Consider the following 22,126-nt stretch of genomic DNA (forward strand, 5'->3'; position numbering starts at 1 on the left):
CACTTTTTGCACACACGCAGCAGCTTCTCCTACACTCCCGTGCGTACTACTCAGCTGTATGTGGTGTTTCAGATAGCAGTGTGTAACGCAAACCGATTCAATGTCACTAAGGCTCATTTCCTTTGCTCTAGTCTAATCACTCACCCTGTAACACATGGTCATGGTCTCAAATAGGTGTAAGGACATGTGCTCTTTTCTGCTTCTCTAAAATATAAGAAAAATGTGTCAGGCTGTCACAGTAATTATCACTTGCTCCTCAACAGTAGTAAATGTGCTTTCAAATTGCCAATCAAATCTCGTTTTCTGCCTAGAATCACACCATGAGTCTGTGTGCACACAGGAATTGTTGTCAGAGATTTAATTTATGTTTCTATTGTTTTGTAAGACTTGGACTCGTAGGAAAGGATCAGCTCATGTGATAGGATTTGAAAAGTTGAAAAAAAAAATTGTAATGAATTAAAATTACATAAAGGTATTTTTTTAGTTTTTTGCAGGTATTGCTGAGCAACAGTGAAAAAATATAAAGATGCCTATAAAGTCAAGAAAGAGAAAAGAAAAGAAACAACTATATTTGAAGACAACTTGTAAAAAAAATAGCAGGAGAAGCTAGTGTTGGAAAACAGAAAAAGTCTTCTGGTAAGCAAACTAAAGAATTTTTTAAAAATATCTTCCAAAAAAAAAAAAAATGATCGAAAGATAAATTCAAACAGTGTTTCAAGTACAAAAGAACAACAGAGTCGACAGCAAAAACAAAATGCTAATGTAGACTCAGAAGTAAGAAAGAGTGACTTAATACGGAAAATAGATTTTAAAAACATTCGTCGAAAAATGTTTCAGAGAAGAGTGATGTTAAATTTGCTAAAGGATGTGAGAAAATATAAGAAGAAAACCAAATTTTATAAGAAAAAGAAATTAATTGAAAGTATTGTTACCAAGGCATTAGAAATAAAAAAAAACTATTCATTTCATTTTGAACAGGATGCGTGGATTAGATAAATTAGTCAATGCAATGAAGTCACAAAGCAAAAGGAAAAGAGAAGTGAAAAAACTTTTGTAAAGTGTTCTTAGGAGAATGGAAGCATAGTTCAAGTACTGAACCATTTTTTAATGAAGAGAGTTATCTTCAAAGTAATAGTTTGTTGCATGCAGTTGACACCAATGGTAGAGCATATGAAGTTAAGGATGGTTGTGTAATGGAAAAAGAGAAAATGGTTCCAAGAAATGAGGAAGAAGTGATGGCTGATGAGGTTATGGGGAGACGTCCTAAAGCCCCAGTGTACACTTGGAATTGTAGTAGTATTTGTACTGTGCGTCAGGAATCTATTGATAAATTACGTGACTTTCTAAGAGAATATAGTAAAAAGAGTGTAAAACAGAAAATTAAGGTGCTTCAAAGACTAGATCCATGCAGAGTGAGAGAGAATACTGGTTTGCATGGACATTCTCTGGCTTGTCTATCTAGGAAAGTGTGTCAAAGTGTTTTTCACCATTTTAGGATGCTGGCTGTTCATCATACTGAAATGAGAAAGTTTGTGAGAACATTGTATTTTGCTAAAAGTCCAGCACTAAAGTTAAATGAGTTGAATAATGCTCTGTTCCGTGGATCTGTATCAGATGTAGTGAAGGTTACTGATGAGATTCAGTTTTGTTATTTTGGTCCAGAACAAGAAAGTGTAGAAAATGACATAGTTATTGATGAAAATGTGGAAGAGAATGTAGAACTTACTGTTAGTAAAAATTTTGAAGATGAAATGACAAAATTTACTATCATCTCTAAGGAAAGACCAAATATTACTTGTATCTGTTGCCGGAGAAGCCATTATAAAATTCAAACAAGGAATGTTGATCTGTATAAAAAAAGTGAAAATGAAGATAATTATAAGTGGAAAGATTTTGCAACATATATATTTCTGGAAAATTGTTTTGAATTGGGTGAAGATCAGCGTATTTGTAAATACTGTTATAACAAGTTAGAAGAAAATAGAATGCCAGCAAGAGCTGTACATAATAAATTAGAATTGGTTGATATTCCTCCAGAACTTTCTGATTTAAATACGTATGAGTCTATACTCATTCAATGTGTCCATCCGTTTCAGACCATAGTGCGTATGGAGACAAAAACAGGTAAATTACCTCCTTCGGATTTACAAAGAGGTTTAAAAGGAAGAGTTGTCTATTTGCCATTGGATTTGAAAAAAAATATGGAAACAATTGATGCAGATACTTTGGAAACTGAACCATTAGTTATTCTGGTTAATGGTGTACCTACAAAGAATAAGAAAATTTGGCAGGAGCTGGTGGATTTACGAAAAGTACAAAGAGCAAATTTGTATTTGGAAAAAAATAATAAATGGTATGAAGCCATTTATATGGATGAAGATGAAGAAGAAATACTAGAAGACACAGGAATACCAACTGGGAAAATTGAAAAAGTGGATAAGTCAAAAGAAGAAGAAATTTATGAACATTTCAGCATACATCCTATTCATTCTAAAGAAGTTATGGGAAACGCTATTGATCTGTTTCAGATGAAGAAAGCAAAAGGAACTCCTGTGAGTGTATGGGAGGAGAGCTTGGAAGCTCGTTGTTTTCCCCAACTGTTTCCTACAGGAGAAGGTGGACGATATGATGAACGTCCAGTACAGATTCCTGCTTCGGAGTATCGGACTACAAGATTATATGCAGAAGATCCAAGATTTCGTCAAAGTATTCCTTATTTGTTCCATCTTTTATTTGAAAGTGACTTGTCTGCACTATCTTATGCAATAAATCACATTTTGAAAACTGGAGTACATCTACATAATGTGTCAGCAAAGGACTTTCTCAACAAAGTGCAACAGCGAGATGATCATTTGGAATCTCAATTGATCAATTTGATGGCTTGTCAGCGTGGCACTAATGAATATTGGTACCGACGCCATGGAGAATTGAAGTGTATGTTACGGAATTTAGGAACTCCTACATGATTCCTTACCCTGAGCTGTGCTGAGTACGCTTGGGATGATTTACTGGATTTTCTGCGAGAGGCAAATTCAAACATTAAAAACATACAATACAAGAGAGCAGGAGAATTGTGCTCATTGGATCCGGTTAATGTTTGCAGATATTTTAATCATAGATTTGAGGCTATGATGTCCTTCATCTGCAATAAAAAAAATCCACCTCTTGGAGAAGTTGTGGATTTCTTTTGGAGAAAAGAGTACCAAGCAAGAGGTGCTCCTCATATTCATATGCTGTTGTGGATCAAGGATGCTCCAAAATTTGGAACAGATGCTGATGAAGCAGTTTTATCTTTCATTGAAGGATATGCAACATGTGCTATACCTAAAAGCACAGAAGAGAAAAACTTAAAAGAGAAAGTTTTACGTTTCCAAAGTCATCGATGTGGAAAATACTGTCGACGAAAGTACAAGAGTAAAGATAAATTCTACACAAAATGTCGATTTGGATTTCCATGACCTGTTCTTTCAAAAGGAAGAGTAAACAGTTTTATGTCAGCTGTGCGACATACTATTACAAGAAAATCGCCTAAGAATACCTACAACCTAAGAAGAAAAGAAGAGTCAAAATATATAAATGACTACAATCCAGTCATTTTATCCATGTGGAATGCTAACATGGATATACAGTATGTGGCTGACAATTCTATTGCTGTTGCTCGGTATGTCACATCTTACATCACTAAATCTGAGAAAACGGAATTGAAGGAAATGTGGGAAGAGATTTCTCACGAGAAGACTGTCAGTAAGAAGCTATACAGTTTCAATTTAAAGATGTTATCGCATCGAGAAATTGGATCCTACGAATGCTCAGATAGGTTATCATCTGCAAGTCTGTACTCCAAATCCAGAAGAATAATTTGGGTAAGTTTAGGCCTTGCAGGAATGCGAAATCGGGTACTGAAATCTATTCGCGAAATTGAATATTTAGCAGAGTTTGAACCAGAAAGTACAGATATTTTAAGAACAAACATGTTGGACACATATTACCCACAAAGAAGTCATCACCTTGAGGACATGTGTCTTTATGAAGTGCTGCAGAACTTCATTTTTAAACGGAATGCCACAGAAGATATCAACAATGGAAAATATAAAGTCAGTGGTGAGGAGGGATGTTTGGTGAAGCAAACAAAAGGAAGTTTGATAAATCACCGGAAGCTGAGTTGCGACACTCCTGACAAAAAGGAATTTTACTACTTGGCACTTTTGCAGCTGTTTAAAACATGGCGTTCAGAGTATGAACTACTTGGAGAATTCCAGAGTTATGAAGATTCCTTCAATGCTAGCAAAGACAGCATAGAATGCAGTACTTTCACAACTTATGTTCAAATGTTAAATGAAGAAATTGAACAAGAAGCAACAATTGCAGCTGACGTAGCTAGAGACAGTTCTCAAGACAGTCAAAGTTCTGGGACATTCAGTCAAGATCCTCTAGGACAGTGATTCCCAAACTGGGGTCCGGGGACCCCTGGTGGTCCCCGAAGCCTCCTCAGGGGGTCCGCGACTACTTTGAAAATCAAAACTTATTAAAAGATTAATAAAGTGTAGATATATAAAGATGCTAAATGTTCAATTGAACATTTTAAAACATACTGTAAACGTGAAGGAATGGGAAATGGGAGGCTACAAATTAAATTAGTATCCTCAGAATTATTTGTGGGAGCAGTGCAAGTGCTCCAACAAGAAAAACTCCAACCATTCTATTAAAATTACATTTGGATGTATTTTTTATTTATATATTTTCTAATTAAATAAAATGTGTAATTTGTGTATTTGTTTGATGAATGCTTATTTCTGTATTTGTGTGCATTGTTTAGTGGTTCAAATCATCAACATTGCTTAGGCCGGGGTCCCCGACTTCCGGTAATGACTCATGGGAGGTCCCCGGATTCGAATAATGATTCAGTTTGGGTCCCTGGATTCCAGTAATAATTAAGTGGGGGTCCCCAGAAGTCAAAGGTTTGGGAACCACTGCTCTAGGACAACCAATCGTAGAAAATGAAGCAGCAATAGCCATGAATGAAGTGGAAACAGCTATGCATCAAGCTCAGGAAGATTTAGTAGACTTAACATATTTGGAGCAGCAACTGAATGAAGAACAAAAACAAATTTATGAAGAAGTCAGGAAAAAACTTGATCACGGATTACTACATGAAAAGAAAGAGTGCTCATGCACATCTTTTGAACCAATGAGAATGTATGTAAGTGGACAAGCAGGAACTGGAAAAAGTTTCTTAATTAATGTAATTAGAAGCTACCTACAGAAGAAAATGGATTCCATTTTGTCTTGTGTTGTTACTGCTCCAACTGGGTTAGCAGCGTATAACATAAAAGGAGTTACCTTACATCGTTTGCTAATGTTACCAGTAGAGCATGAGAACAAAATACAGTACCACAAACTAGCAGGAGAAGCATGCTTGGAAGTTTCAAGAGTAGTGAAGAAATTGAAAGTACTCATTATTGATGAGGTAAGCATGGTATCAAACTTAATGCTTGCCTTTGTGCATTTAAGAATGCAGCAAATTCTGAAGACAGAGTATGACGTGTTATTTGGAGGAAAACACGTCATAGTTTTTGGGGATCTTTTGCAACTTACACCAGTTAAAGGACAACCGGTATTCCATACACTTACACATGAAGACACGAAAAAGTCGTTAGGAAGTATAGGCAATGTAAATATTTGGACATATTTTGAGTATAAGGAACTCATTACCAATATGAGGCAAGCCAATGAAGAGGACTATGCAAGTATTCTGAAAGATATAAGAATTGGACTACTCACAGAACATGGCAGAAAAGTATTACAGAGTCGATTGCTGAGTAATTTGTTTACAACAGAAGAAATAGTTCCAGAGAAAATATACAAGAAAATTGCTGAAAAAAATACTGTAATCTGCTTAATGCCAACACTACATGAATGCTCTGTATTCAATCAAGAACTTTTGAAATTGGAAAATGAAGAGATCATAAAACTGGAAGCTGTGGATAAAATTCAACATGAATGAATAACTATTATATTGACAGGCAAATTGGCTACTAAATTGGATTCTCTGGAGAAAAACATTTCAAAAACAGCTGGTTTGGAAAAGAATCTTTATGTGTGTATGAACTGTAGAGTAATTTTAAGACGTAATTTGGATGTAGAAAAAGGTTTAGTGAATGGAGCTATGGGTAAAGTTGTGGGTTTTGTAAAGTACCAGAAAAAAGATGGAATTGAATTCTTAAAAATAAAATTTGATCAGATTGAAGAGGTTAAAGTCATTAGTCGTTGTTCAGTTCGTTTTCTGCTAGTGAAAGACTTATATGTACGTAGGAAGCAGTTTCCGATTTCTCTAGCATATGCTGTAACTATTCGCAAGTCTCAAGGATTAACTGTTGATAGTGCTTTTGTAAACATTGGGTCTACTGTGTTCAAAGAAGGTATGGCATATGTTGCTTTGTCACACGTGAAAAAATTATCTGGTTTATTCATGATAGACTTTGATGACTCAAAAGTAAGTGCTGATGCAAACTGTGTAAAGGAGTATAATAGATTAAGAAGAAGCTATGCTCCTCATTTAGGTCAGTATCCTGTGTTTGAAAAACGTGTTGTTTGTCGGAAAAGAAGATTTGAGAATATCTGTAATGAGGATGTACAGAAGAGAAAACAAAAAGACAGTGATGTGACTGCAAGCAAAAAGAAAAAGGACAGTGTGGAAGAGGTTGTTGGTTGTCATTTTGAAAATAGCTCTGGTGTCAACTGCTACGCAAATGTAGTACTGAATGTTGTTTTTTATCTTGAAACTTTGCAAGAAAAAAGATTCTGTTCTTTGCTGAGTCTCCTTTATGAGAACCTGAGTAATGATAAAAATAAAATAGAAAGTGCTTCTGATGTTAGAAATCTTTTAGATGTATGTTCTGGATGTACACAGTTTACACAAAATGTCCAGCAAGATGCACAGGAATTCTTGATGTATATCCTGATGGTACTGGAAGATGAAGGGGTGGAAGTTGAAAATTTATTTGGTGTCTCTTATAAATGGGAACATTGTTGTGATAACTGTATGAACACAAGCAGTACTAATGTTGATTCTGAAAGGTTCATATATTTACCATTACCAGAGAGTAAAACAGTGACTTTTAGTAAATTAGTTAAAGATGCTAATCACAACATGTAATGTTCTAAATGTAAATCTGAAATGTTGTCAAGGTTATTTTTAAGGAAATATGGACAGTATGTAATTTTAATGGTACAACGTTGTAGAGCTGATGGAACAAAATTGGAAACTTTACTAAAGAAGTTTGTTGGTAATCAATTATCTATATCTGGAAAAACTTTTGTAGCAGTTGCAATAATTTTTCATGACGGTCCTTCTATAACTTCTGGTCATTACACAGTTTATCCTAAATGTGAAAAAGGATGGACACTGTGTAATGATTCTCAATTGATTTTCAAGCAATGTTTGCCTTATGATTTACCCAATTGTTACTTAATTTTTCTGAAACCCAAATTTTAAATACTAAATTCAGCATCTGAAGAAAGCATTATTTAAATTTTAAAGGATTAAAATTGGATATTTCACTCAAAAAGGATTTTAAACTTACCATTTGGCCTCAAGGAAAGGTAAAACAAACAATTGTGGACTTCTTTGACAGATATTATTTTGGAAAATGTTCTTTTGCAACAAGGTTTACAGACGTTATTTCTTGTAAATTGTTATTGTTCGTAAAAGGTATTTTTGACATTTCTATTAAGGTATGTTTTAGTTTGGGGCTTTTTTAAACAGTCTTTCAGATTGTTTTTTTTTTTGCCCGCTGTTAAATGATGAATACAATTGATTTCACTATTTTCAGTGAAAATCAAAACATTCTGAAAACATCAAAAAAGGGCAAAACATTGCTTTGCTAAATATGAAAAAACATGTACTGTTTAATAAAATGTATTGTTGAATATTAATACTTTTTTTCTTTTTTTCAGGACTAGAAAGAAAATTTTGAAAATGTAATTCAGTTTCCTTGCAATTAAATAAAAACATTTATTTCTAAATAAGTTACTTTGATGGTCAGGTAAGTTTAAAATATCTGTATGTGTCACTGCTTTCGTTTCATGCTTCCTTTTCTTCACCTCTCCTTACTCTGATTTTCTCATTTCCCTTCTCACTCATTCTTCCTGCTTTACTACTCTTTTGTAACTCCCTCACTCCTTCTCTACTACTCCCCTACCTTTACTACCTCCATCACTAATTTTTCATCCATGTTTCTTTCTCTGTATCCATATGTCTTAGTCTTTTTAACTGCCTTACTCCTTCTCAGTTGTTTGCTCTCTGTCTCTGTATCTCTCTGTTTTACCCTTAATTTCCTTAACATCTCTGGGGCAGATTTACAAGCCACCTGCGCCACCAGTACGTCACTTTTCTTGACGTACCAGTGGCGCAGGGTGCTTTTCCATATTTACAAGGAGAGGATAAGCCACTCTGTGTGTCTTTTCCTCTCCTTGTAAATACAGCCAATTCAAATGCAGCACTAAAATGAGCTATTATCTTTTTTGATAGGTTTAGGGTACCTATAGGTAAGTACTGATGCAGAGTTTAAAGTTTAATAGGAAGACTCTCTTCCCTTCATCTGTGAAATGTACACCATCTCTTTTTTAATTACTTTGCCACTCCCCTCTCTTTGTCAGGGAGTCCCTGAAGGTTTACTAAAGGTGAGAAAAATGATTTTTTGTTTTTAAAAACCTCATTGGGTGCACGCACCCCAAAAAAAAATGGCAATTAGATTCAAAATACAAGTTTTTGTGTTTTGATTTTAGGTGGCTCTAAAAAGAGCCCTTGAGTTAATGTAGGGACAGAGGAAGAGAAAAACGAGAAAAAAAAATAACAAAACTATGGCCTAGTGCAAGGGTGCTCCTCAAATTTCCTCTGAATGAGATCAATACTGCTCTCACCCATAGTAATAAGAGTAGCACAATCCATGCACCGTGTACTCATCCTCCCAAAACAAGGACGAATATCCAGAGGTGTGTTAGAAGGTGAAGGCACCATTGCAGAAGAAGTGCTCGGCTGAGCTGCTGCAGATGTCGTCGGCTGAGCAGGTGGAGGGTTTGCTCCAGAAGCTTGACGAAAAGTCACAGGATGCATTGCCTCAACATGCCTCATCATAGTGTGAATACTAAAAGAGTACTTCTTATTAGCATTCCCACGTGACAAAGTGCGGTGACACAGTGTGCAGGTGACCTTTGCTGCATTCACCTTCTTTTGTCCCTCAGGAAAAGTGAAAAACTGCCATATAAAGGAGTCTTTCTGCTTCCTCTGCCTCTGTCTCTCAAGAGTGTCCTGCTCACTCTGAGAAGGTGGCTGGTGCTCTGCCATTGTCTCACAAAAACAGAGTAGCTCCTTCTCCAAGGGAATCAGAACTAATAATGAGGGGAGTGGGTGTAGTTTTGGAAGAATCTGGAACTGAAACTACTTTGAACCAATGAAAAGTGATGTTTCTTGATCACATGACTTGCCATGAGGGGATTGGGTGTGGTGTTGAAACAATCTGAAACTGAAAGTAATGAAAACCAATTAAAAGTGTTGTTTTATTAATCACATAACCCGAGGTGCGCGCACGGAGCAAGCTCAGAGCGCGCACCGTGCAATTACGCATACGCGCACATGCGCATAAGTATTATGCGCGTACGTCAGCGCGCGTACTCTACGCGTATATGCGAGTGTAGCGCGTGGAGCACGTACGACGCACGCATGCGTACGTACGCATGCGTACTGGGTGCGCGCTGCGAGCGCATACTAAAACGTACGTATGCGTACGGATTTGTGTACCCAAACCCGTCTGGACCGGCACAACTTATGTGCACGCCAGAACGCCTCCCCAGTAATGGTACTCACCGGGTAGCTCGGAACGGAAGGCCTCGGAACGGAACTGAACTGAACTTGAACCGGACTGGACTCGACTCGAACACTTCGGAAACTGGACTCGACTCGGGACTTCGGAAACTGGTGGGCCTCTGTATACCTCGGATCTTGCTCTCTCAGCTAGGCTCTGGTCGGGATACTTCGCACTTCTCACCGCCTCGTCTGGGTGTTGATCGCAGCCTCAGTCGCCCCCGCTTGACCGGAGGGAGATACAGGAAATCCTGCTGGTACGCGTTGTTGTCCGTCCAGCTGTGGCAGGAGACCGGGCCTGCAACGCACCACCGGCGCGTGAGATGAGAAAGTGTCCCTATTCGGGCGCCATTCATGTGGTAAATAATTTAATTACCGGGACTTAATTTGATACAGAAACATAATAAATTAGCTCAGTAAATAAGAGGCAGAATCCGTGGTATTAGAGGTTCGGAATGGGCTTTATTCCAATGGTCGATTATAATCGGTTGCTCCAGGTTCCATCACCACGAAGGTTCAGGAAGTGAAGTACATACATTATTGATAATTATTCACTTTTATACAATAGGCATTACAGTGAAGCCAATGCAAGAGGCGTAACAATTGATAGCAAAGATAACATTTTACATGCGTAGCTGAAGGAGGCGTAATTGGGTGTAACAAGGAAACGTCATTGGTTGTGATGTCACATATGGGTGGACCTATGAAATAATTTCGCAATGTCAGCAGAAATACTTGGCAGAGATGCGCGCACAGCAGCATGACGTGTGATTGACGTGCAACTAGGGGGTGAAGGGGACTTGACATTTAGCTCTACATGTGGCGACAGAAGTCTGGAGGGTCAAGTCAACCTAATCCCAAATCATATCTAACATCCTATGTTTAAAGAACTATGTTTATCCAAAAGAGAGGTCTCTTAGAGTAGAATCTTATTCTATACTGACTATACTGACTGTTAGTGCGTGTACAAGCGTCTAAGTGTCTACACTAGATGCGAGGGCAGGAATCTTCCATAGTAACAGGGCTATGAATTACTTGCATGAAGACAGAGAAGCCGGGCCTTTGCTCGGTAGCTGGCAGAATGTTTACTTAAACTACTAGACAGGAATGCATTGGGCAGGGATCGGAGCAGATAATTTCGAAGGTGAAATACAGTTCTTGGCAGGCAGCAAGCTGATGTCAGGCATCGTGAGCCGCGCAGGGAATGAGACAAAGTTCATGGTCACAGATGCAGACTCAGACTGGAGCTTCAGAGGCAGAAAGAAGGAAAAGCTTGATGACAGAATCAGGGCCTACTTGCCTGGACTGAAAAATAGCATAAGTGAACCATATAAAGGCGGTGGCCTTTTGTACTTAGGAATGGAATATCCGGCCCATTCATGGCGGATCTGAAAGAGGACATGTTAACGGTGGACGCACATGTGTTTGCGTCTTCATAACTGGAACTGGAGGGAACATACATGTACTTGTAACATGCACATAGAACCGTTGGGGTCCAAGATAGGGGACATAACTGACCAGGAAAATCCATATTTCCACAGCGCACACAAAAAACTTACGCATGCGTACTAGGTGCACGCTGCGAGCGCGCACTAAAACGTATGTATGCGTACGTAGATAACGTACGCCTGCATACATGAAAAACGTACGCAAACGTACTAGGTTCGCGCTCAGTGCGCGCACCCTAAAAATTTATAGAAAAAAAAAAAAGAAACAAAGTGGACATAAGTTTATAGAAGATATTAACTATGCTGTTCAACTTTATCCAAATTCAAAATAAAAAAAAAATGACCCACACAAAATTAAAGGATACAGATAATTTATAAATGTATACATAGGGAAATTTTTGTAAAAGAAATATATAAAAAATATATTTTAAAAATCCAAAATTAGCATTTAAAAAACCTTTGAAATTCACTGAAAAAACCATAGGTTTCACACACGTTATAGTTAGGAATTAGCATTTAAAAAACCTTGCAAATTCACTGAAAAAAACATAGGTTTCACACACGTTATAGTTAGGAAATAGCATTTAAAAAACCTTACAAATTCACTGAAAAAACCATAGGTTTCACACATGGTATAGTTAGCTGGACATTTTACTCGTAAAAAACCAATGAAATACCCCCGTTATAGTTAGTTCAGCTAACTATAACTCGCGCGCCCGCAATCCACTGCTGATGACGTCACATATTACATCACTCATGACATGGTCAGTGACATCACTCATGACATCACTGATGACATCTCAAATGACATCACTGATGACATCACTGATGATGTCATCCATGTGAAAAATTAGCACATCTTCTCACACCCTAATATAACTTTTGATACACCAACTCAAAATTTAAGAATTCAAATGTCAAAACTATACATACTGCAATACCAATAACTACATACCCACTTATTAACTCTTAGGTCTACATACACCTCCAATCATTCAGCTGTACAGTCACTCATACTTACAGTCACTCCATACAAAACTATCTTATGCATTTATACACCTATATAGATACTCACACACCACCAATCATCCATAGAGGTACTCTCACACCTAGTCAGTCACGCAAATAATCACACTCCCATTTACTCAGCTATGCGGTTATACACACTCAAGTTCACTTAGTCATAAAAAAAGTACCACATTCTTACCCTCTTATAGAATCATTCATACAAGCACACACTCATCCATACAGTCACTTTCACAATCACACACTCTCATATCTACTCACTTATATACTCTTACACGCACATATACTGCCTTTCACATATGTAGTTAGTCACAAATGTACTGCTGAGATATACATTCAATCCCTAACACACCCATACATACACTCACTCAACTATACAGTCCATCACAGATGCACTCTTAAAACCATGCACCCATAGAATCACCCACTCACACATTTATGCATAGAGTCACACACACCCTACCCACACAAATACTCAGGAACCCATACAGATACTGAGACAAGCGATTAATAACTCATATACACACTTATATAGGTATTCACAAAACCATACCGCCACTTATACACCAACATACAGACACATACAGACATTCACACAGTTTAGTCACTAGTCTGCAATAAGATACATTTAATGACTCAGTTATAGAGTCAGTCACACACCTAGAAAATCATCCATTCACACACTTATACACCCACTCATTCTTCAACAGGCCTTTCCCTATATATATTAAACATATTAAAATTGTTCAGAAACACATACTCAATGGATGACATCATCAGTGATGTCATCAGTGATGTCATTTGAGATGTCATCAGTGATGTCATGAGTGATGTCAGTGACCATGTCATGAGTGAGCGCGCGAGTTATAGTTAGCTGAACTAACTATAACGGGGGAATTTCATTGTTTTTTTACGAATAAAATGCCCAGCTAACTATAACATGTGTGAAACCTATGGTTTTTTCAGTGAATTTGTAAGGTTTTTTAAATGCTATTTCCTAACTATAACGTGTGTGAAACCTATGGTTTTTTCAGTGAATATATATATATATATATATATATTCTGCTCGATGGGGAGTGTCCAAAAGACGAGCTGCACTCGAGCGCGGGTCTGCTTTCCCCAAAAACACTTTATTGGCATGGAAAGGAACACCTTACAGCGATTACAGCATCCGACCGCAGCCTGACGCGTTTCGGGAAACTCCCTTCTTCAAAGGCCATGCAGTCACAGAGAGCATTGCGAGCTTCACCTTCCTTTGTAGCAATATCGTATGTCCTGATTGGACGGCTCTGTATGAGTCTATACGTGGCATTGTGGGAGATGGAGTTTGTGATGTATCCTCAGATGGATGCTCTCTTGAAATAAAATGCATGCCGCTGAGCATGCACCACCCCAAATTCAAGGGGGCCACTGAGCCTGAGGATTAAGGAGCTCAATGTGGGGCGCTGGTCATGGATTGAGGAAATGTGCACCTATCGGGGCTCATGAGGAGCTTTAATATGCATTTTATTTCAAGAGAGCATCCATCTGAGGATACATCACGAACTCCATCTCCCACAATGCCACGTATAGACTCATACAGAGCCGTCCAATCAGGACATACGATATTGCTACTGTTAGACCCGGCCTTGTGGCGTGGCCATCCCTGACCCTAGCCACATCCCCTGACCCGTACACCTCATTCAGCCCCTCAGTACACGGCCTAGCTGGTCCTGCCCGCCAGGACCCACACACACCCGACCCGGACGTCCCTGTCCGTGCCCTCCATCTTCCCAGCACCACCGGGCCCGCGTGCCCACTTCATGCACCTACGATGGCCGCCCGGCCCCAGCACAATCCAGGCCTAGAGGCGCCATCCCGGCTGGGGAACATCGCGCTCCCATGGAGTGAGAGAGGGAGGAGCAGTTTCCATAGCACCTCTGGCCTCCCCTCGGGAGATGGGTTTCGATCGGCCCTCCGGCCTCCCTGAGGGCTGGCTCCACGCCTGCTGGGTGTCTGGGACTCCTCCCGACCCGGCCCTGAAAGGATCAAAGGACAACATGGCAGGAAACCCCGACGAGCGGCCCCCAGGCGCTAAGACCCCTGCTTACACGGACCCCGGACATGAAAGGGAGGTTGACCTATAACAAGGGGTGCTCTGGGACTATCAGGAGATTCGACTCTGGAACGACGAGAGCCCTGCTGACGTGGTCGCGGCTCCCTTGCAACCTTGGAACACATGAGCCCTGCTGAGTGACTCGCGGCTCCCCTGAAGATCGTAAGACCTCCGAACTTGTGCTTGAGCCCTGCTGAGTGACTCGCGGCTCCCCTGAAGATCGTAAGACCTCCGAACTTGTGCTTGAGCCCTGCTGAGTGACTCGCGGCTCCCCTGAAGATCATAAGACCTCCGAACTTGTGCTGAGCCATGCTGAGTGACTCGCGGCTCCCCTGGAAGATCGTAAGACCTCCGAACTTGTGCTTGAGCCCTGCTGAGTGACTCGCGGCTCCGAACGACTCCCTCGGTCCGGCTGGACCGCAGCATATCCCCCCGGCTCGAGTATTGTGAGCTGTGCGTTGGGTACGCCCCTGCATTTGATCCGGATCCCCCAAAGACTGTCCCGCTACCCCCTTTTCCCTACCGAGACTCTTTGAGCCCGTGCTCTATTTGTACATATCCATCTTGGTGATCTTGAAGATCCGACGTAACTGAGTAGATAAAGGATCTGTTCCCAAGAACCTACTGTGTGGTGTCTCTTTGTCGTGTGGTGCCGTGTGTATGATCCTAGATACGAGACTCTTCCTCTGAGGGGTCTCCCGCCAGTGCCCGGCTACATTACCCTGAGGGTGGGTCTCAAGGTGGTCAGGTGACCTCCCTGTCTCTCCTGGGATCGCCTTCTAACATTGGTGGCAAGCGACGGGATTCGGGCCCATCATCTAGAGATCATACCGTAAGCGGCTGACGCACTACCGGCAAAGACGGCAGAAGAAAACGCCATGAGTCTCACAGAAACCAACGCGAGTGCTGTGTTCCAGGCGGAACAACTGGAAGAGTACACGCACAAGGAATTGAAGCAATTCTGCAAAGAACTAAAAATCGCTACCACTGGTCTCAACACCAAAGAAGATATGCAGAAGGCACTGAAAGCTTGGGTGGAATCCGGAGCCCCCGCCTAGAAGGAGCGGTGGAGCTCCACGACGAAGCTGGACTCTCCCCAACGGAAAGCAGCAGCAACCAGGTACGAAGCTTCGTACCAGACGGGGGTCTATCCCCGGAAGAACTCGCAGACAGAGAGAGAAGTCGGAATCACGAACTCGAACTGGCCAAACTAAAAATTGAGGGCGAGTTGAAATTAGCTGAGAAGAAGCTAGCAGTGGAACAGATGCGAGTACAAGGCGAACTGGAAGAGAAGAAGCTCCAACGAGAGCACAAAGAACGAAGACTTCAACTGGAGCACGAACGCAGCTTGAAAGAAATCGAGCTCAAGGCAAGGAGCGAAGAACCTCGACCCCCGGAGAACCGGGGGGCGCCACCGGCGGAACAGAAGGTCCACATCCCCAAAGATGTGGTCAAGGAATATTACAAAAACGATGACATCCAACAATGGTTCAAGGCCTACGAGGTCGCCATGACCTCCCACCGAGTCCCACAGAAAGATTGGGGGGCCGGGTTGTGGGGCCGATTTTTGAGCGAGGGGAGAGACACCCTGCTCGACCTACCGTCCTCCGTGCAGACCTCCTACAGCCACATGAAGGAGGCCCTCCTCACAAGGTACGGCCTCACCCCGGAGATGTACCGCCAGCGGTTCCGGGACTGCAAGAAGATCCCCGGCACCACGTGGGTGGAGTATGTGAACTTTTTCAGCCGTGCATTCGACGGGTGGATTAAGGGCAGCAAAGTAACCACCCTGGATGAACTAACCGACCTCATGTTATGGGAGCACCTGGCGGCGAACTGCTTTGTGGAGCTACGCCAGCATCTGCTCGACAGCAAGCTCACGGATCCGAGGAAACTGGCTGTCGAGGCGGATCGCTGGACCAACACCCGGGTCTCCCGGGGCCCTGTAGGAGAATACCCCCGAACCAGTCAGGGACCACCCCGCCAGAGAGGGGGGGGGAACCAGGGAGGGCAGAGGGAATCCCAGTCCAGTCCTCCGAAAAGCCAACCTCTGCACTTCCCGGCACCCCCACCAGCTGTATCCGGTTCACCCGTGAGATGGGGGCACCGGGTGACCATCACTTGTTTCCGTTGCCAGAAGCCCGGGCATTACGCCAATGACCCCGAATGCCCCATGGCCCTGCGCGTCCCCACTACAGCCCCTCCATCCAGACAGATAGCCAATTTAGCCCTAGGGGAGGAGGTTGAGGAGACCGTAGAATGGGAACCCGCCCCCATGTTCTTGGTATCATTAGGAGACAGAGAAATGGTCCCTGGGAGCCTCCTGCCCTCCAACACGAAGAAATACGGGCAACTAGTGACGATCAATGGCCAACAGGTAGAGGCCCTTCGTGACACCGGGGCGAGCATCACCGGTGTCCTCAGCCACTTAGTCTACGAAGACCAGATCCTCCCCAATATATTTTGCCCTGTAATTGCAGCTGACAACACTGAGAGTCTCTGTAAGGTAGCCCTGGTGCCTTTTGAATGGGGCGGAGTGGTCGGTAAATTGAAAGTAGCAGTACGAACCTCCCAGCCGGTCGACTGTCTCCTGGGGAATGACCTGGAAAGTTCCCCCGGCAGCAAGTCGAGCGCAAGGCCCACCTAGGGATGATGGGTCTCCCCGAGTGGGTGTGCGCCACCACTCGGTCTATGGCGGCCCGACTGCCCCCCCTTGGGGAAGTCAAGGACGCACCTGCCAACGAGGACAGGATTGTCCCAGCCGAGGTCCCCCACATCTCCCCACGTGGAGAATCTGTCGCCAGCGACGAACCCCTACCGTCCGACCCCGCACAGATCGCAGAGTTAGGCGTTCTGCCCGAGTTGGCCCAGTGGCGCCACGAGGGGGGCCCCTCCCGAGAGGAGTTCTGCCAGTAGTAAGCTACCTGTCTCTCCCTAGTCGGACCCTGGCAGTAAGCAGAGGCCCAAGCCGTGGGCGACCAGTCTGGAACACACCGGCTATATTGGGAAAATGACCTTTTGTACAGCGAGCAGAAGTCGGTGGAGCTAGGATCAGCCCGGGTGCTGGTGGTGCCCCTACGCTTCCGAGACTTCCTCCTGGGCTTGGCCCACGATGTCCCCCTCGCAGGCCACTTGGGCCAAGACAAAACCTACAGTCGCCTAGTGACTCACTTTTAATGGCCGAAAATGAAAACAGATGTAGAAACCCCCTGCAAGACCTGCCCCACGTGCCAGGCTAGTGGGAAAAGTGGAGGAAAGCGCAAGGCTCCCCTCCAACCCTTCCCGGTCGTCAATACCCCGTTCGAACGGGTCGGGATCGACATTGTGGGGCCCCTGGTCCCCCCAACCTCACAAGGTCACCTCTTCATCCTCGTCCTAGTGGACCATGCCACCCGATACCCGGAGGCCATTCCCCTACGCACCATCACCGCCCCCGTGGTGGGCCGGGCGTTGATGGGGATCTTTTCCCGTGTGGGTTTTCCCTGCGAGGTCGTAAGCGACCGCGGGACGAACTTTATCTCTAAATACATGACGTCCCTGTGGCAACAATTGGCCTATCGATATCTGATGTGGGATCTGAACCTTGCTGTGTAAATAATTGCGGGCTGGCTGAACTGAAATGTGGGATTGTAATCATGACTCTGCTTGTTCTTTGAAGTAAAATATGTGAATGCGGTCTGCGCCCGTCCGCGGCAGACCGGGGCACGGGGCCAGACCCCCTAGTCCCCACCCCCCAGATAACCGATACGATAAAGAGGAGCTCCTCAATCTTCGCAACAAATACGTTAAGGTATGTGAGCACAGTATTGATCTTAGTATACGCAGTCCGTCAAATCCCTGTGAATACTGTGGCTTCATCCTTAATAAACATCCTAAAGCAAGCGCGCCCAACGGCAACGCCCGACCAGAGCACACTAGGAAAATCAGTGGCGCTCTGCTTAACTGTCGCTCTCTCAAAAAACATAAACTAGTATTCGATCTTATAACAGACAACAATTGGGACATACTATGCCTCACTGAAACTTGGCTGGACGAGGACTCTGACCCTGAAATCAGGGAGGCCCTTCCCCCTGGCTATGCTATTTGCAGGCAGGATAGACCTAAGGGAAGGGGAGGTGGCATTGCCATAATCTATAGAGTGAATATAACATGCTCCCTCGAACCAGCTAATTTAAAAGATAGCGAAACTGGAGTTTTCTCCATTGATATCGACAAAAATACGGTCATCAAAGGCCTATTAATCTATAGACCCCCAGGAGGCAGCAGAAACTTCGCAGAAAGTCTCATCCAGAACGCTACCCCATTGGCTATGAGATACAGGAAGTTCCTTGTATTAGGGGATCTTAATCTCCACTTCGAAGACCTCAACAATTCAGCTGCTCAAGAATTGCGTCAAGAGCTGCAAATTATACAATTAGAAACAGCCTCCCTCCTCCCGACCCATCGCCAGGGGCACCAACTTGACCCCATTTTTAGTAATTTGGAGGATCTGAAACAGGACTCACCCATTCCTTTGCCGTGGACCGACCACTTCCTAGTCCCCTTTCACTTCCTAGTCAAGACTCACCATATACAAACCCACCATAGCGCCAATAAACAACAAAGGAAATGGGCCCGTTTCTCCATGGATTCTTTTGAATATCACTTCCTACTGAATGGTTCCCCCACAGACTTAGGAGTGGATGTTGACAAGGCTTGCATGGCCTTGGACGGACACATCACTAAAGCCCTAAACATCACTGCCCCTTGGGCCAGTAAGTGCCCGGAGCGGCAAACTAAAACTGCACCTTGGTTCAGCACAGCTCTTAGAGAAACCAAGGCAGCTTGCAAGAGGCTCGAACGTGCCTGGAGAAAGGACTATTCACCAGAGGCAAGAGATGTGTACAAAGCTAGCATAAAAAAATACCACTTCCAAATCAGGAAAACCAAAGCGACCTTCTACGCTGACCGTATAGATAGTGCTAACTGCTCATCCAAGGAGCTCTTTAGGATCTATAAAGAGATCACTACACCTCCCCTCTCTTTAGAGCAGGCCGATACCTCAGCACTATCTTGTAATGTCATTGCGGAATTTTTTCACAAAAAAGTACGCGACATCTACACCAGTTTCCCTGATGATGCCAGAACTGGCTCCAACCTTCTACCTTCTCAGGAAGAAGCGATTTGGGAGGCAGAGACCGAAGACTGCCTTACAGTATACCAGGTTCCGACAGAGGACCTTTTGATAGCCACTGCTAAAGGAATCAAATCAGGCTCCCCTCACGATCCTGCCCCTGCCAAATTCCTGGCCAGTGCCATGAGTCTTCTGGCACCGTATGTAGGCCATATACTGTCTACCTCTTTCAACACTGGCAAGGTCCCACACGGGTGGAAACAAGCAGTCGTACTGCCTCTTAAGAAAAAACCCCATATCAGTGCAACCCAGCTTAGCAACCTGCGCCCCATTTTGCTCCTACCCTTCTTCTCAAAACTGGCGGAAAAGCTGGTAAACCAACAACTCTCAGCATACATAGAGTCCAGAGGCCTCTTGCATACCAACCAATCGGGCTTCCGGGCCCGCCACTCCACAGAATCAGCCCTCCTTTTTTCGACTGAGGCACTGAGGAAGCACGTGGACGCCGGGCATGTGGCGGCATTAGTGCTCCTGGACCTCAGTGCAGCCTTTGACACTGTAGCACATCATACGCTGCTACAGTGTCTGAAGAAAGGAGGGGTGACAGGCACGGCCTGGTCATGGCTGGAATCTTTTCTTACTAACCGTAGCTTCTCGGTGGAGCAAGGAGGAGCACGCTCCGACACCTTTGACCTCGGTCAAGGAGTGCCTCAGGGATCAAGCCTCAGTCCAACCCTTTTTAATTTATATGTCACCCCCGTGGCTACTACTGCGGAACGCTATGGGGTGGAAGTAGTGACATACGCAGACGACACTCAGCTGGTGGTCGCTCTGACCCAACCTGCTGAACAAGCCGCCGCGAACTTCTCATCATGCCTCCAAGAGCTGGCTGGATGGATGGCGAAGAACTGCCTCCGTCTGAACGGAGATAAGACTGAGGTGCTGATTGTAGGAAAACCTCCCTCAGTCTGGTCATCTGCCTGGTGGCCACAAACCCTGGGGCCTCTCCCTACCCCTAGAGATCAGGTCAAGAACCTTGGAGTATGGGTGGACTCAAAGCTTAATTACGATTACCACACCAGACGGGTCGCTGGTACGTGCTTTTCGATTCTACGGAAACTCCGTAAGACTCTGGATCTGCTCCCAGAGTCCTCAAGGAAGCCCCTGGTCCATGCTCTTGTCACATCGAGACTGGACTACGGCAATGCCTTGTATTTAGGCGCCAATGCCACTAGTCGGCGTCGACTGCAGACAATCCAGAATGCTGCCGCTCGCCTGGTCCTCCGGCTGTCCAGAAGAGCCGCCTCAAAAAAATCTCTACAAATATTACACTGGCTTCCGATCAATGAAAGGATCGACTTCAAGGTCCTATGCATTGGTCACAGGATCGTGCATGGCAAGGGCCCGGCCTTCCTTCGGAACCTTCTCTGCCCCTATACGCCTACCCGACAACTCCGCTCATTAGGAGCAGGCCTCCTCGCTGTCCCCAGACACAAGAGAGCCAGAATGGGGGGTAGATCTTTTCGTACTTTGGCGGCACATAAATGGAACTCTCTCCCCTTGAGCTTAAGAGTGGAAACATCAGAGCTCATCTTCCGCAGGAAACTTAAAACACTCCTCTTTCCTAAAGATTAGCCCCGTCGTGTCTTACTGACGGAGCAACTGGCTCTTCTAACAGCGCGGGGACACACTGACAGTGTAACCAGGCGCTATACAAAATCAGAAATAAATAAATAAATGACCAACTGCAAGAGAAGGGCGGTGTTGCCCAGAGCGTAACATTCTCCATAAAAGAGGAGACTGGTTTCTGTTCTGCAGACTGCCTCATTCAGTTGCTAAGGCTTCTGTGCGACGTAGTCTCACTCATTTGAGTTTAATAAAGATGTCTTTTCATATTTCAGCTTCTGTTGCCAAGTTCTTTGTTATATTATCAAGATATGCAGAATTTTATAATACCACATCAGGAAGTACTCGAAGTCATAGGGTGCTACCCCTAGCACCTCTGGGGTCTCAAAAATTGGAGTACTTCACAATGTGGAGTGTCCTATAAGTTCACCACACCGTACCACCCCCAAGGAAATGGCCTCGTAGAGCGGTTTAACCAGACTCTGAAGGGGATGATCGCGGGCCTGGAAGAACCCCTCCGGCGCAAGTGGGACGTCCTGCTCCCCTGCCTTTTGTTCGCCTACCGGGAAGTTCCCCAGAAATCCTTGGGGTTCAGCCCCTTTGAGTTACTCTACGGGCACCCCGTCCGGGGGCCCCTCAGCTTGGTCAAGGAAGGGTGGGAGGCAGCGCCCCGAGGCCCCCCCTGAGATGTGTTCCGATACGTTCTGACCCTCCGAAACCAGACTAGGAAGTTTCGAGAAATGGCCGAGGCCAACCTGGAGGCGAGCCAGGAAGAAATGAAGCGCTGGTACGACCAGAATGCCACTCTGGTCGAGTTCCAGCCGGGCCAGCAGGTATGGGTCATGGCCCCCGTGAAACCTTGCGCCCTCCAGGATAAGTGGACCGGGCCCTTCAAAGTCGTTGAGCGGAAGAGCCAGGTCACGTACTTGGTGGACGTCCAGTCATCTCGGGACCCC

This window comes from Triturus cristatus, chromosome 3_1, assembly GCF_964204655.1.
Source record: "Triturus cristatus chromosome 3_1, aTriCri1.1, whole genome shotgun sequence".
In the NCBI taxonomy this organism is placed as follows: Eukaryota; Metazoa; Chordata; class Amphibia; order Caudata; family Salamandridae; genus Triturus; species Triturus cristatus.